General features: G+C 38.5%; 1 protein-coding gene and 1 pseudogene across 1 annotated transcript in view; both read right to left on the bottom strand.

The window, feature by feature from the left end:
• Positions 1–14,523, bottom strand: part of Spag16 (sperm associated antigen 16) — an 899,292-nt gene that overhangs the window by 625,291 nt on the left and 259,478 nt on the right. The window lies entirely within an intron of this gene.
• On the bottom strand, positions 8,927–9,524 carry LOC121433474 (annotated as a pseudogene).

Raw genomic sequence — 14,523 nt, 5'->3', positions numbered from 1 at the left:
TGGAATTAAAGGCATGGGCCGCCATCCCACCCCCCCCCACCCCAGCTTTCCCTCCTTTCTTATTTTTTTCTTTTCTTTTAAATGTTTTTCATGTAAGCAAGTCTTTTGCTCTTCTGATCCAGTGGTCTGCAGAGGCTGGAGAGCTGGCCCTGCAGTGAAGAGTGCATGTTGCACAACACTGAGCAGAGGAATTCAGATTTCAGTGCCTGTTTATAAAGCCAGGAATCCCACTGCCATATGTAATTCCAGTTCACGTGATCCATTATCCTTTTCTGATGAAAGCAAGAAACTGGAATGGAAGCACAGCTGCACAAAACTGCATGCAAACACACATACTTTCATTCATGAACACACAATCAGACAAACATACATATAAATAAAATAAATCTTAACCTAAAAAAACATTAAAATGGACTTAGAGCTATCCAAAGTCTGCTTATCACTACATCTTCTTTAGATTGATATCACGCTGTCCCTCCTCTGAACTTTCAATACATGCTGACATGTTTTCAGGTTTGCTTTGCTTTGCCTGGGTAGCTGCAGTCACAAACGGCGTGTCTTAGAACAATGTATAGGTCATGTCATGCTTCTTGAAGGCCGAACTCCAAAGTGAAGTTCAAAACAAGGTTATGATTCATCTGAAGTTTAAGGCAGGAACTGTTCCCTTCCTGACTTAATTTCTGGCAAGCATTCCATAGCTCTCAGGTGGCTGCTTTGTCTCTATGGGTGTTACATGTCTTCCCTATATTCATGTCTGGGCCTTCATCTTAGAGGAAACAAGCCATAGTAGATTAAAACCTACACTGATTATTCAATTTTAACTTTGTGAAATCTTTCTAGACTCTATTAATAAGTAACTTTACACTCTGAGGTAATGGAGGCTGAAATAAAAACATGTTTTTTTAACATTTTTTTTTTTAAGGTGACTATATCCAACCTAAAACTGCCCTTATATCTGTGAAACTACTTTGTTAATGAACATTTCTTCCTGGGGACATACTCTCTGACTCTTTTGATGAAAATCTCCTATATTCATTTTAAAAACCTTTAGAGCTAACTCAATGGACACCCTGTGTAGAAAACTCTTTCACCTGCTTTATGCTAAGTTTCCCATTGAAAACCTTTATAGACATTGGAACTGATCCTTCTCGGTACTTGCTACAGTTAAAGTCTCTCTTATTGGATTATTTTCTCCAAGAGATTATTAAATCCATGATCACAGGTCATGTGTCTGCTTTATTTGCCATTTTATTCCTACAAACACACAGTCTGAAGGACACAGTAGATTATTAGAAAACGTACACTACATAAGCTTACTAGTACTTATACAAGATGTTCATTAATGAGTTCAAATAAAAGATTTCAAATATATTTTTAAATTTCTGTTAGAGGAAAAATGTTCATCACAGTCTGAAAATTGTAGCCATTTTACTTATTTTGTACAAGTTGTTTAAATAAATTGTTAGGAAGTTTTTAACTAGCCATATCATAAAAAGTTGTACATGCTTTCATGTTTTAAATAACATAAATTTTGTGGTAATACATAAATCAGTATGAAAAGTTGTGTGTAAAATCAATTCTGGAAAGATTTTCAAAGAAAAAAGTCATTCCATATTTTGCTATCTGTGACAAACACCAAAATTACTCCTGGCCATGTGCATGCACTAATCTACTTTTAATTAAAATCTTCCATATCCCTTTGCATACTGCTGCCTTAGGTATGGACTGTAAAAGAAAAAGCAGCCTATCTCATTTCCTAACCCTAAACATGCTTATTATATACAATAAATAACTTTAAAGTTAATCACATATTTTATGATAGAATTGATTGATTTTTCTGAGCTTTATTAACAAGCAAATTTAGTCTGATTAATCCTCAGTGAGACACTAGTTGTTGACAGGATACCTTCAAGCTTTTACATGCCTTCTAGCTGCTTCTAAGTTTCAGTCTGACAGGCAACGCTCACAACTTTTTCCATCTGTCAATCCAGCGCTGTTAGGTTAGAGTCGGAATGAATGCTTCCTCTGTACTTACAAATCCACAGGATTGAAGTTACAGTTTGTGTTACCCAGAATCCTTGTCAAAAACTGAAGTTAGACTATTCTAACATTTGTATAAGCTAAATGGTTATTCATGTACTTAGAAAAGTTTTTAAAGCTGATCATAATGCTTTGCCCTAGTTTTTCTAAATGTAGCACTGCTAAATATCTACAAAGTTTTGTAGACATGCATATAGAATGAGTGCTGTGCTATAAGAAAGCTAAAAATATCCAGATCCTCCAGTCAAAAAGCAAAATATGATTTGCATATGTATAGCCTTCATTCTTGATTTTAAAAAAAGTGAAACTGAAATAAAACACACTTTAATGTGAAAACATTGGTGTATAGAAAATAATTAGATCTCCTGATTAAGTAATTTGTTCCCAGGAAAACCTTTTTTCCTCAGTCTATGAGGTTTCTGTGCACATTAGGAAAATAAAAAGTTGCATTTAACTGGTGAAGGGATTACAGTAAAACCGAAAAGAACATCAATACAAACTCATCATCTAGATACACTATGCAGTTTGTAACGCAAAGATGTTGCTGTGTCATGCAAAAGATAGTATCTCTACTCTGGGAATGGTCGAGAGAGAACAAAATATTCACACCTAATTTGTTAGAAGCGGTTGAATTAAATGACTAATATAAACATTATAAATATTGTCCAAGTTTAGAGAAATCTGCATTAATGCCACCAGCAAATGTGCATCTGACTGAACGAATGTGGGATAGAGAGGGATCTGAGTTTTTAGCCCTGCCCTCTGTCATCTGATGTGGAAAACAGAACACACAATGGCCTTGAGGGCAATTTATTTATTTTTAATTCTGAGTTCCTGTTTTGTAATCATGGCCAGTCTTCCACACAGATGCAAAGTTCATCCAGAGTCAGCCCCATCTTTTCAATAAGTAGGGAAAGTAACGCCTTGAGGACCATTTCGCAAGGATGAGAAGACGCATGCATTTCCATTGAAGTGAATGTTTTATTGGGACCACTTCCATGTGTAAAACAGAGGTTATCAGGAGCATGACTGGGGACACAGGGTGCAAAACAATTGTAACAGAATCCAGTTATATGGACCCAGAGGAAGGGACACAGCTGGGTCTGCAAGCATGAATATCAGAATCAGAAGGAATCGATGAGAAGGAAGGGTTTAAATGTACAGTGTACCACCTTTTGGAGGAAAGCTGAAGAGCAAGAAGGGTAGAGGCAAGGTTGACTTGCCACCTGAGTTCATGACTAACAAGTTGTTTTATTTTCTGAGACATGCTGTTGAAATAGTTGATTTAATAGACAGGGGCAATTTGTTCTACATATTCAGTTCTTCCTTCTCATATATGTCATTGCTGGGGAGCTCTGTGCCCTCCAAGGCTGCTTCTTTAGGTGTCTTGACATCTGACCCCATCTCTTTACTTGTGAAGACAAGTGTAATAAGAATGGATCCTTGTGTCAGAAGTGGTACATTCATAAACTGTCCACCAACATACCCTATTGTTGATGTCTCAGTAAGAATACAAGTGTCGAAGATAAAGTTGGCACTTTCTATGGGATTGGAACCTGAAGCACAGAAGGGCTTGCATTGGAGGAATAGAGTCAAGTAAATCTAAGTTGGAAGGGTTTTTCTTATAAGACATACTTCCATGATCATTAAAAAGAAGTGTCAAGGGGGAAAGGAAAGGTTAAATGAGCATATTTGGATGATGAATGAGAGCCCACCCTTTGGGAACAGGGAACACATTTTTGTATCTTGAATTTAATCTCTGGATCCATTCACTTATCAATCTTTGTTTTCCCTTCTAAGTCAAACAAGCTTTTAACTAATAGAGAAATGATCTCCTATGGCTGAAAGAAAACATGAGAATCACCTGTGCTTTAAGGCCTTAAATGTGGCCCAGGAATAATTGCAGCTTTGGCATCTGGTGAGACCAAGAAGGCTCCAAATATGAGCCCTGCCCCTTCTCCATTCAATTCTTAAAGACAAAGTCACCTTGCTGAACTACCCTTTCTATCAAAGACTGCAGCCATAATCCCTAGTTATTCCCAAGTAGCAGGTTTCAATTGTTCACTTGCAGTAAAACTTTTCATAAAAACAAATACCATCTACTGTTGGAACCAGGATTCACATATACACTCATCACTATGAAAGCTCATGTCTATAGCTCCTAGTAGCTCACCGTTTGAAGCCTACCCCCGTAGAGCTGAGCATGATGCTGTGTTCTGCCTTGGGCTACAAGTGTGAGTGGTGATCTGCTGTGCAGTGTTGCGTGAGGTTCATGTACAGATGTTTGACTTGCAGTGGGGTGTGACCTCATAGTCCCATCACAAATGGAACATATTGGAAGCAGAAAATACAGATAATGCACCCAACTACCAAACATTGTGGCTTAATAAATCTACTTTTGAACGTATTCCAACACTAACATCTTCATTTGGCAAAATCTAAGCATGATTTCTAATACAGTGTGACTACTTCATGTGATCTATTGGACAGTAGCATCAAAAAGACAACAGCTACAGAGTTCAGTGTATGCGCCTCTTGCTCTTGGGATCAGGTATCAACTGCTCTATGTCTCAATGCTGCTATAGACCAACATCTTGAGATAGTATCTTTCTGAATTATGGATAGCCTAGAAAAATTATCAAATGCAAAGTTCCAAATAAGAGTTACTAAATACATATTTTTCCACCAATGTAAAATTGAAAAATTGTAGATTGAACCCTTTAAAATCAGGACCATCTATATTCACACTACTACCAAATTGCTTTAAGGTAAGAATCCATCCTTTTGGTGCAAGTTCCAGGGATAGCTCATGCTCCTAAGATTCCATTTCTCAGATTTTATCATTGGAATCATGCCAGTTCAGTGGAAAATAAACAGTTATAGTCTGTATTTCTTTAAATATTTCCTTTATTATATTCAATTAAAAACATGCCATAGAATTAATGGGATATAATATTCCTATCCAATGTTTCTTTGTAAAAATTTAATCACAGATTCACTGACAACACACTGCCCCTGGAACAACTGTGAACGCTATAATTAAGGGCAAGGACACAGGAAGTCCAAGGTTTCTCCATGTTTTCTCAAGGTGTTTTCCCAGTTTGAGTGACATCTGGCAAGTGTGAAGGAAGACAAAATACAGTGTTTCCTAGTAAGGACAAGAGCAAACCTAAATCAAACTGTACTTTAGCTTGGCCATTTCCATTCTACAGAGTATCAGATTTACAGGAAGCAGGAAGAACGCAAGTGAATAGATGCCTTCGATGATTGCGTGGTTCTTCGAACTAGCAATCAAACTGTGGGAGGGAGGGGAGGAAGCCATGCAAATTTTTAATTAAAATGTTTCTTTTTTAAAACTTCCAGTAAAAACGATTGTAGATAATTACTGTATGTAGAGAATGCTAAACAAACATATAAATCTGAACTTTAGGCTGTTTATACTCGTATTCAGATCTAGGTTAGAAATTGTCGCCCCCTGCTGTCGATTGGGTGCTGTAAAAGGCTTAGAGGATGTTTAGGGTATGCCTGAGAGCAAGAAGTAGCAGGAGACCAGGTCCACTTTCCCAGGTACACTCTCTGCCTGAAGCCCTCAAAAGCCCGGCAGGAAGTGGTTAAAGATAAAATGCTGGGATGGATCTGGGAAGAAGCGAAGATTCTGCACTGGCCAGCAAGTGTTATATCTATTTCTTCATCACAGACAGCGAACAGCCAGGCCCTCATTAGATCAGGTAGAACCTGAAGGGGCAGAGTGCTGCTTACTCAGATCTGTCTAGTTTTAATCACTGGGGACTTAGAAGATGATATCTAGGGCAGAAAACCTTCTTTTAACAAGTGAGTTCTGAAGGCCTTCAATAGAAGGATTTGAGGAATTGATAAAAGTGAAGGTGAGACACTAAGGGGCCTTTGGCTAAAACAAAGGGAAAGACCTATGATGCAGAGCATAGACGGCCACTCCGGGACACACGGGATAGGCCTTGAGCAGAAAAATAGGGAGGTCCGCAGTTTCCAATCACTTTACTTTGCAGGCATGTTTGTATCTGTGCATGCCTGGTGCCTGTGGGGTCATAAGAGGATGTCTGATCTCCTGGAATTGGAGTTGCATACAGTTATGAGCTGCCACGTGGGTTTTGGGAATGAACTCAGATTGTCTGGAAAAGCTGCCAGTGATGTGAACTGCTGAGCTATCCCTTCAGATGCCCATACTCCCTGCACACTTGCAGATTACAAAGACTTTGAAAGAAAAAAAAAAGGCACATCTTGTTTGTTCCTAAGTCTAACTACAAAGAATTTCATTTGGGGAGAACCAAATGAAGTTGCAAGCTGTAAAAGATTATGATTGTAAATTATAATCACATGTTATTTTGACTGATAGAGCAAATGTTCTTATTATTTGAGCCTCCACATTCAGCTCAAGCGCATATAGTATACTAAATTTCTTTAAACATTATCACCTCTCCCCAGGTAAGACAAGCAATGTTGACTTCTGAAATAAATGACCAATTTCCAAAAGCCATAGGAACAGAGCCAACATAAGGAGATTGCTTAAGATTATATATCTCTACCCATAAATGATATTTCAAACTAATAATTATGAGGGCAGATAACAGGCTACCTACCAAGTTATACATAGTACCATCACATAGAAGCTATTTTCATTTTTATAATAATTCAACAACTAAGGATGGAATGGAGATGCCCTTTACAATTATTACTATTTTCAACCACCTTTTCATATTTGGCTATGTAACAAATTAGCTTATTATAATATTAATTTAGGCTTATTGCAGAATTTCTGGCTAAAGCAAAATGGAGATGGTAACAATGACATTCCCATGGTATTTACTGTTGCTGACTATTTGCTCATCATATTTAAGGCTGACTCCTGCTCTGCGTCCATCTGCAATGAATGTCTATCTGTGGAAACAATTTGACACTTATTATGTCGGACCACTCGCCCTGTTCTGCAATGTGCTTTACCCTACATCAATATGGGCACAGTTTACAAGAGTCTGACACATTCTAATGTAGACACGAATGCTTCCAGACTCATAGTCTTATTATTTGAATTTGTCTACCAGCACAATAATTTACATCCTAACTTGACCCAAAATTATTATTGAAATGACTATAGCAGGTTTAATTATTCTAAGTGAATTTTGTTGAGATAACCTGTCTTCCTAGAAATGACTTGCTGTTTTAATTTTTCTACTTAGTGATTTATGAGTAATTTGGTTGGTATAATACTATTAGAAATTCATAGATCATTAAAAGCTATAATATTCAGACATTATTATGAAGTTCGTTATTTGAGTCCTTAAGGATGGAGAGCTTGTAAGTGTAAAGGGAAATTATTTCACTTTTATGAAGAAACATGTAAGTATGAGCATAATCAATAAATATAATCAATGGCAAAGAGTGGTGGAATCCTGAATATCAAAAACGAAAAGAAGAGGGAGCAAGTAGAGGCCTCACCAATGAGAACTGCCTGTTTTGGAGGAACCATACCAAGAGGTAGGACAATGTGCTCCCTCAAACGCATTGCTGTGAGACAGCCAGCTGTGTGTGTGTGTGTGTGTGTGTGTTTAATACACATGGGTGTGATATGAACAGAAATAGAAATAGATAATATAAAGTGAAGGATGCAAAGTAAACATGCCTTGAGAAAAGATTTAAAGCAATAGAAAAGCAAGAGCTGCAAATACAGAGCCATGTGGAGGTGACAGAGTCAGTCAGTTTCCTGAAAGAGCGATCGATCTACATACAGGAACAAAATGGTCATCAGTGATATTAAACTATGAGAGCAGGACTATAGATTCCCTAATGTCAGAAAGTTTACTCAGGAACGGTTGTCAAAGGGCAGTAATAAGAAAAATAAGGAATCTGCCGAGAGAAACATGTATTCTAATAGAAAGCATCACACGTAAATTCTAACAGGGATTGAATAGGGAAAAATAGGGACCAGGACAAGCCATGCTAGAACAAAATTCCTAACGAGGAAATGGAGGTCACGAGGGGGAAAGAAAGAAGCTCAAAGAAATTCAGTGGCTTTAGAAACTAGTTTGTTTTAGGATATATTTTTAGTTTTTATTTATGTTCTCGTGTATTTGTATAAGTCTTTGTGTGTATGTGGCGTGTGGGGGCATCTTACAGTGTCTAGGAGAGGGCTTTGGATCCCCTGTAGCTAGAGTTACAGGTAGTTGTGAATTGAACCTGGGTTCTTTGGAAGAGCAGTAAGTGCTCTTAACTCTTGAGTCATCTTTCCAACTATGGGGAAATGAACTCTTCAAGAGTTCTCTTCCAGTCTAATGCCTTCTTTTCCTTTAACTGCCCTTTTACATAACTAAGGTCTGTATTGACTGTTTCCTGAAGTAAAGAGATTGTATGTCTAAATCTCATGTGCCGCTGATCTATAACAATGTACATGAGTAGTGATAAAAATTGACCAACCATGCATCTACTCAGAACTAGGTCCTCGTGTTAGATCTCTGCTCAGTAGCTGCATGATCATACCCAGAGTACAATTTCTTTTTTAAATATACATTATTTTATTACAAATTTAAAAAACGAGAAAATGCAGCATCCTAGAAAAATTACTGATAGTACAAATTCCTATGTATGTTTGCTGTGCTACCATAAGAAATTAAAGAAACCATTAAATATTTAGGAACATTCAACATCAAAAGCTTTAAATCTAACTGTATGTTGTACCCCCCAAAAAGCTACAAACTCCTTTTTTTTAAGTGTTTTCTCTACAAAGAATCTCATCAGCTATACAAAAATCTATACAGTTTTTATACTGAAGCTAATGTTGAGCTGCACTTGAATTTCACATTCTTAGCAAAATAATTGCCTGAGCACTTACACTCCACGCATTTTAGACCGGCATTTATTGTTCCTCCTCCTCTTCCTCCTCTTCCTTTTCCTCATCTTCTGGTTCATTCTTCTTCTTTGAGTCTGTTGGCCTACCAGGACCCTTCTTTCCTACTTTGCTTTTGCCCTTGGCACAGTATGCACCAATATCCTCTTCATATTTCTCCTTCAGTTTAGCTGCCTTCTGCTCATAGTGTTGTTTATCTTGGCAGACTGTTCAGACCACATCTTACCCATTTCTTTTGCAGGTTCTCCAATAGACAGGCCTGGGTGTTCACTTTTGACCTTTGGGCGATGTTCAGAGCAAAACAGGAAGAAGGCAGACGGTGGTCTTTTTGGAACATTAGGATCCTTTTTCTTTCCCTTCTTATCACTTTTGGGAGGAACTTAATTCGTCATCTCTCTGTCATACCGAACTTTGTCATTCTTGGCCAAATCTCTGAACTTGAACTTTTCCTTTGCAGACAGGTCCTCCATCTTTCGGGGCACTTCTTGGAGAACTCGGCGAAGTGGACTGACGATTCGGGGTGCTTCTTTTTGTGCTCCTTGCGGCATATCTGCACGAAGAAGGCGCACATCTTGCCCCGCGGCTTGTTGTGGTCTCCCTTGCCCATTGCAGATGGTGGCGCTGTGTCTACTTGGCCCAAGCACGTCCCTCCAAGCCCGACAAGGACACTTCCTTCCCCAAGCCAGGGCGAGAACTGGAGCAATTTCTTATCTATGCTAGTGATGACATCATACTAACATTTTCTATACACAGTCTACCTAAATCAATGTTAAAACCTGCACATGGTTTTCATCCCTCTACACCCAGAATGGGGTATTTAATACCATGCTCATTTACAAAGTGGGGGTTCTGCAAAATAGGCTTGGGAAGGAAGAAGAAGACAGCATGGAAATAAGTTAGTAGAAACAGATGTTGAAGCTGAAAATTTGGGGAGAGGTAGAGTTCCTGTTCAGAAGACGGGAGTGGATACCGCCAGAAAAGAAAAGAAGAGCCCTTCAAGGAGAGAGGTGAAAGAACGGCAGCTCTGGGTGAGTTTCTGCTTCACGACCTCACTCACCTACCCTACTTTGTATCTTTCCCAATAACATACCCTTGATCCACAGAGCATTTACAGATCTTGATTTCTTATAAATAATGCCTACAGAGTGCAGGGATGCTTTAGTGGTCCCCAGACAGTCAGTATCACTTGCTGCCTTCAGAGATGCAGGGATGCTTTAGTGGTCCTCAGACAGTATTTCTTGCTGCCTACAGAGATGCAGGGATGCTTTAGTGGTCCTCAGACAGTCAGTATCTCCTGCTAATCAGATGCCATGGCTAAGTAAACAGTGTCCATTTTTTTCTCACTGTTTTCTTTAGAGCAGTGGTCCTCAAGCTTCCTAATGTTGTGATTCTGTAAAACAGTTACTCATGTTGTGGCAATACCCAACCATAAATTTATTTTGTTGCTACTTCAGAAATTTTGCTACTGTTATGAATCACAATGTAAATATCTAATATGCACAACATCTGTAAGTTACTTTCTTATTATTTTACTTCGTTCTAAGCAATATCAATTAAGGCTTTCTCAATTGTTATACTATTTGAATTATGAAATATATATTTATCAGAAATATTATTTCATGCTACAATGTTGAAATTACATCTTTGGGGCCTCTTTCAATTCGAATATAATCTGGTAATTGGTTGTGCATGATATCACACTTAATATTTAGGGACATTTCAAGTTACCATGTAGTAGTTCCTGATTTGTGTGGAATTTCTAGGAGCAATGAGAGGGATGACATTGAATTCCTAGCATTATTATATAAAAATTACCTATGAGTTTGCCTTGACATGTCAATCTACTTTTATTTGCTAAGGATATTTATATTAATAATATATGACATAGGAAAAACTACAAAAAATGACAAATCAAACATAAAGCATTACAAAACATGTAAAAACCAGAACCAAGCCGGGCGGTGGTGGCGCACGCCTTTAATCCCAGCACTCGGGAGGCAGAGGCAGGCTGATCTCTGTGAATTAGAGCCTAGCCTGGTCTACAGGGCTAGTTCCAGGACAGGCTCCAAAGCCACAGAGAAACCCTGTCTCAAAAAAAAAAAAAACAATAAAAAAAAAACAGAACCAACACACATAAGCAAGAAATTCAGTATCTGTATGCACACAGGGAGCAAATTAGCAATCTGATGATCAATCGGCAGTAGCTGAGAATCAGCTGTGGAGTATTAATGTATGTACTTTATTGGAAATTATTTTCTATTTGTCCCTAGGCATATAAAATACACTAAATATTTATACATCTAAGGGGAGAAGTTTTATTTTGAAAAACCTAATAACCATATTAAAAATAATCCATTTTGCCAAATAATTACAAATCATTGAGTAATAAATAATAAAATAACCTCTTCCCAATTCTAGGACTGTATCAACCATAAAATAGTTTATGAGAAACATTACTTCTGTGATATGAAGCTATCATTGATTAAAAATATTAACAACTGGGAAAATTAACCTACACAACAAATGACTACTCTTCCAATATCATTTTCAAATGGGATTGTGAATAAGAGAAATCAAGTTTACAAAGTAAAATGCAGAAGTTAGAAACTTCCAGTTTAAGAGATTTCTAAAAGGCTGCAACTGTGTCAATCTGCTCGGTCACTTTCCCTCAATAAGGGAGCCTATAAGAGGCCCTGTTTATAAAGTGGAGAGGGAGAGTCAGGGATCCAGGGGGGTGAGGGATGGGAGCGCTCCAACAGAAAGCTTTTACTCACCCTGTGGATTTTCAACACCCTGTCTCCAACTCTAAAGGAAAGGAGGTTTGGGGAAATTTTACCATCCCCCCTTCCTTCTCTTCTTCCTCCTTTCCAGACTCCTTTTCCTCCATCTTTCCCTGCTCTTCCCTTCACTCACCCTCCTCCTCCTTCTCTGCTTCCAATTCACTTACTCTCAGTAGACAAATCTCAGCAAAACAAGTACTCTGTGTCACCGAGGAGCACAGAGTTTTTGCTTGACTACTCATTTTCTATTTGTGGATAGCTCTGGGAACTCATTTTTTTAAATGAACAGATTTCTGTGGACTTCTCGTAGCAAAACTAAGATAAACGATGTTTTTCTTAGAGGCTGCCTTAGAGAGTGGACCACAGCCAAAAAGATAATATCTTGTGACAAGAGCAGTAATAAGAATACAAAATTGTTACTTTTTCTGTCCCAGTCCTCAAGCTTTAACAGCCATGTGACTTTGTAATATGCTACTAATAGTAGTCAAAATTTCTTTAAAGAAAATATAACCAAGATTAAGGTAAATGCTATATTCATAACACATTCCTAAGTGAAAAATGTCCCTGGGAAAGAGTTCCAGCTTCAGTTTAAAAACATGAAAATAAATTCCTGCTTAAACAAAAACAAACCTTAAGGATTTTTGCCTTGTAAAACTGTAAATAAGCAGATATGCAACTCATAAGTATTTTCAACTGGTAAATGGGAGGTAAAATTTGCATTTTAATATAATGACAAAATTTATGGGCTATCTTCCAAAGAGACTTTTTAACATACTCTTACATTTCTCAAAAGAACTTGCATTAATAATGCAGTGTGCTACCAAAAGAACTATGCTAAATATTAATTATGTGAGAGCGAAATGAAAATGCATCACACTAAGGATTTAATAGAATTCAATTTGTAAATAAAATTATGATGCCCAGCTTTAATTAAGACATTACACACTAATTTTCCTTGGGTGCTCACAATTATAATTATTGCACACATGGGTGAGTTCCCGAAATGTTTTAATAGAATTTAGGATGTGTCTTGATGTCTTTAAGGCCAATTGTGTATATGGATTTTTTTAAAAATTCATCCAGATAGCACTGCACTATCTGAAGAACTAGCTAAATATCTATATGAAATACTCTTTACAAAATATATGTAAATATGCTCAATTATAATTATACAAATTAACTATGAATCCTAACCTACATAACGTACTTCACTACCTCCAGGAAAACATAAAGAAAGCATTTATAAAAATGGAAATAAAAAAAAATGTCCACTGATGACATTTCATCTCATGCCTACAACTTTCCCATGTATTTTGCCAGTGTGACACTTGGAATTTTAGTATTTCTTACCCATTATTTCATCAGTCCAGAACTTAAGTTGACACCTAATGCAGAAAAGACCTATGCCAGCAATGCTCTTCTAAAGAGCATCTCCCCAGTTTCAGCCTCCATCCCTTTCTATCAACAGGGCCCATAGAGTAAAAGAAGAAAACTAAGACCTAACATCCACAGATTGTCTGCCTGCCTCCACATGAACACTATGGCACACCCACACCCGCTCAAAGACAAACAAAACAGGTGAATGAACAAATAAATAAAAAAATTTACTAAGGCGATGTCCCCAGTTAGTTCCTTGGGCAGATGAGGATAGGGAACCTGAAACGACCCTATCCTATAGCAATACTGACGAATATCTTGCATATCACCATAGAACCTTCATCTGGTGATGGATGGAGATAGAGACAGAGACCCACACTGGAGCACTGGACTGAGCTCCCAAGGTCCCAATGAGGAGCGGAAGGAGGGAGAAGATGAGCAAGGAAGTCAGGACCACGAGGGGTGCACCCACCCACTGAGACAGTGGGGATGTTCTATCGGGAACTCACCAAGGCCAGCTGGACTATGACTGAAAAAGCATGGGATAAAATTGGACTCTCTGAACAAGGCGGACAATGATGGCTGCTGAGAAGCCAAGGACAATGGCACTGGGTTTTGATCCTACTTCATGTTCTGGCTTTGTGGGAGCCTAGCCAGTTTGTATGTTCACAATCCTAGACATGGACGGAGCGGGGAGGACCTTGGACTTTCCACAGGGCAGGGAACCCTGACTGCTCTTTGGACTGGAGAGGGAGGGGGAGAAGAGTGGGGGAAGGGAGAGAAGGGTGAGAGGAGGGGGAGGGAAATGGGAGGCTGGGAGGAGGGGGAACTTTTTTTTTTCCTTTTCTCAATGAAAAAAATTAAAAATCAGTTAATCGACTGATAAATAAACGTATGTGCTTACGAGGCAGGAGAGATGACTGCGTGGTTAACAGCACTTGCTTCTTGCAGAGGATGCGGGTTTGGTTCCCAGTACCCAGGCTGTGGCTCCTAACCTGCTGCTGCTAGAGCTCCGGGGGTTAAACTGTTTCCCTGAGCTCCAGGGCTCCTGCATGCACAGGGGACACATAAGGCCATGCAGACAAATAACATACATATTAAATAAATACTGGAAAATATGTGCTTACGGGTTTGGAGGGAAGAAAAGTGCAACCAACATGGGGGAGAAGGAGGACAAGCCACCATGGAGAGTCACACCTTCAATTCAGCATCCCACAATGCCAGAGTGCCAGCCAGGGAAGCAGTAACTGCAATTGTTCAGTTGAAGGCAGTGATAATCTCCAGATCCAACTGCCACCCCAAATCCTTTCTCTCCCCAGGCTCCAACCTGAGAGGGCTCATTTTGTTTCTCCCTGTAAACTCAGTGAATGGCATCTACCAAGCTGATCAAGTCAAAAAACTTCAGATGAAAACTTGTGTCCCTTAATACATTCTATAAAACTCTTTCCT

This window comes from Microtus oregoni, unplaced genomic scaffold, assembly GCF_018167655.1.
Source record: "Microtus oregoni isolate MIOR12 unplaced genomic scaffold, Mior012 000038F_ref0000394, whole genome shotgun sequence".
Lineage (NCBI taxonomy): Eukaryota > Metazoa > Chordata > Mammalia > Rodentia > Cricetidae > Microtus > Microtus oregoni.
Note: the sequence above shows the minus strand (reverse complement) of the source record. Positions and strands in the feature narration are given on the sequence as shown.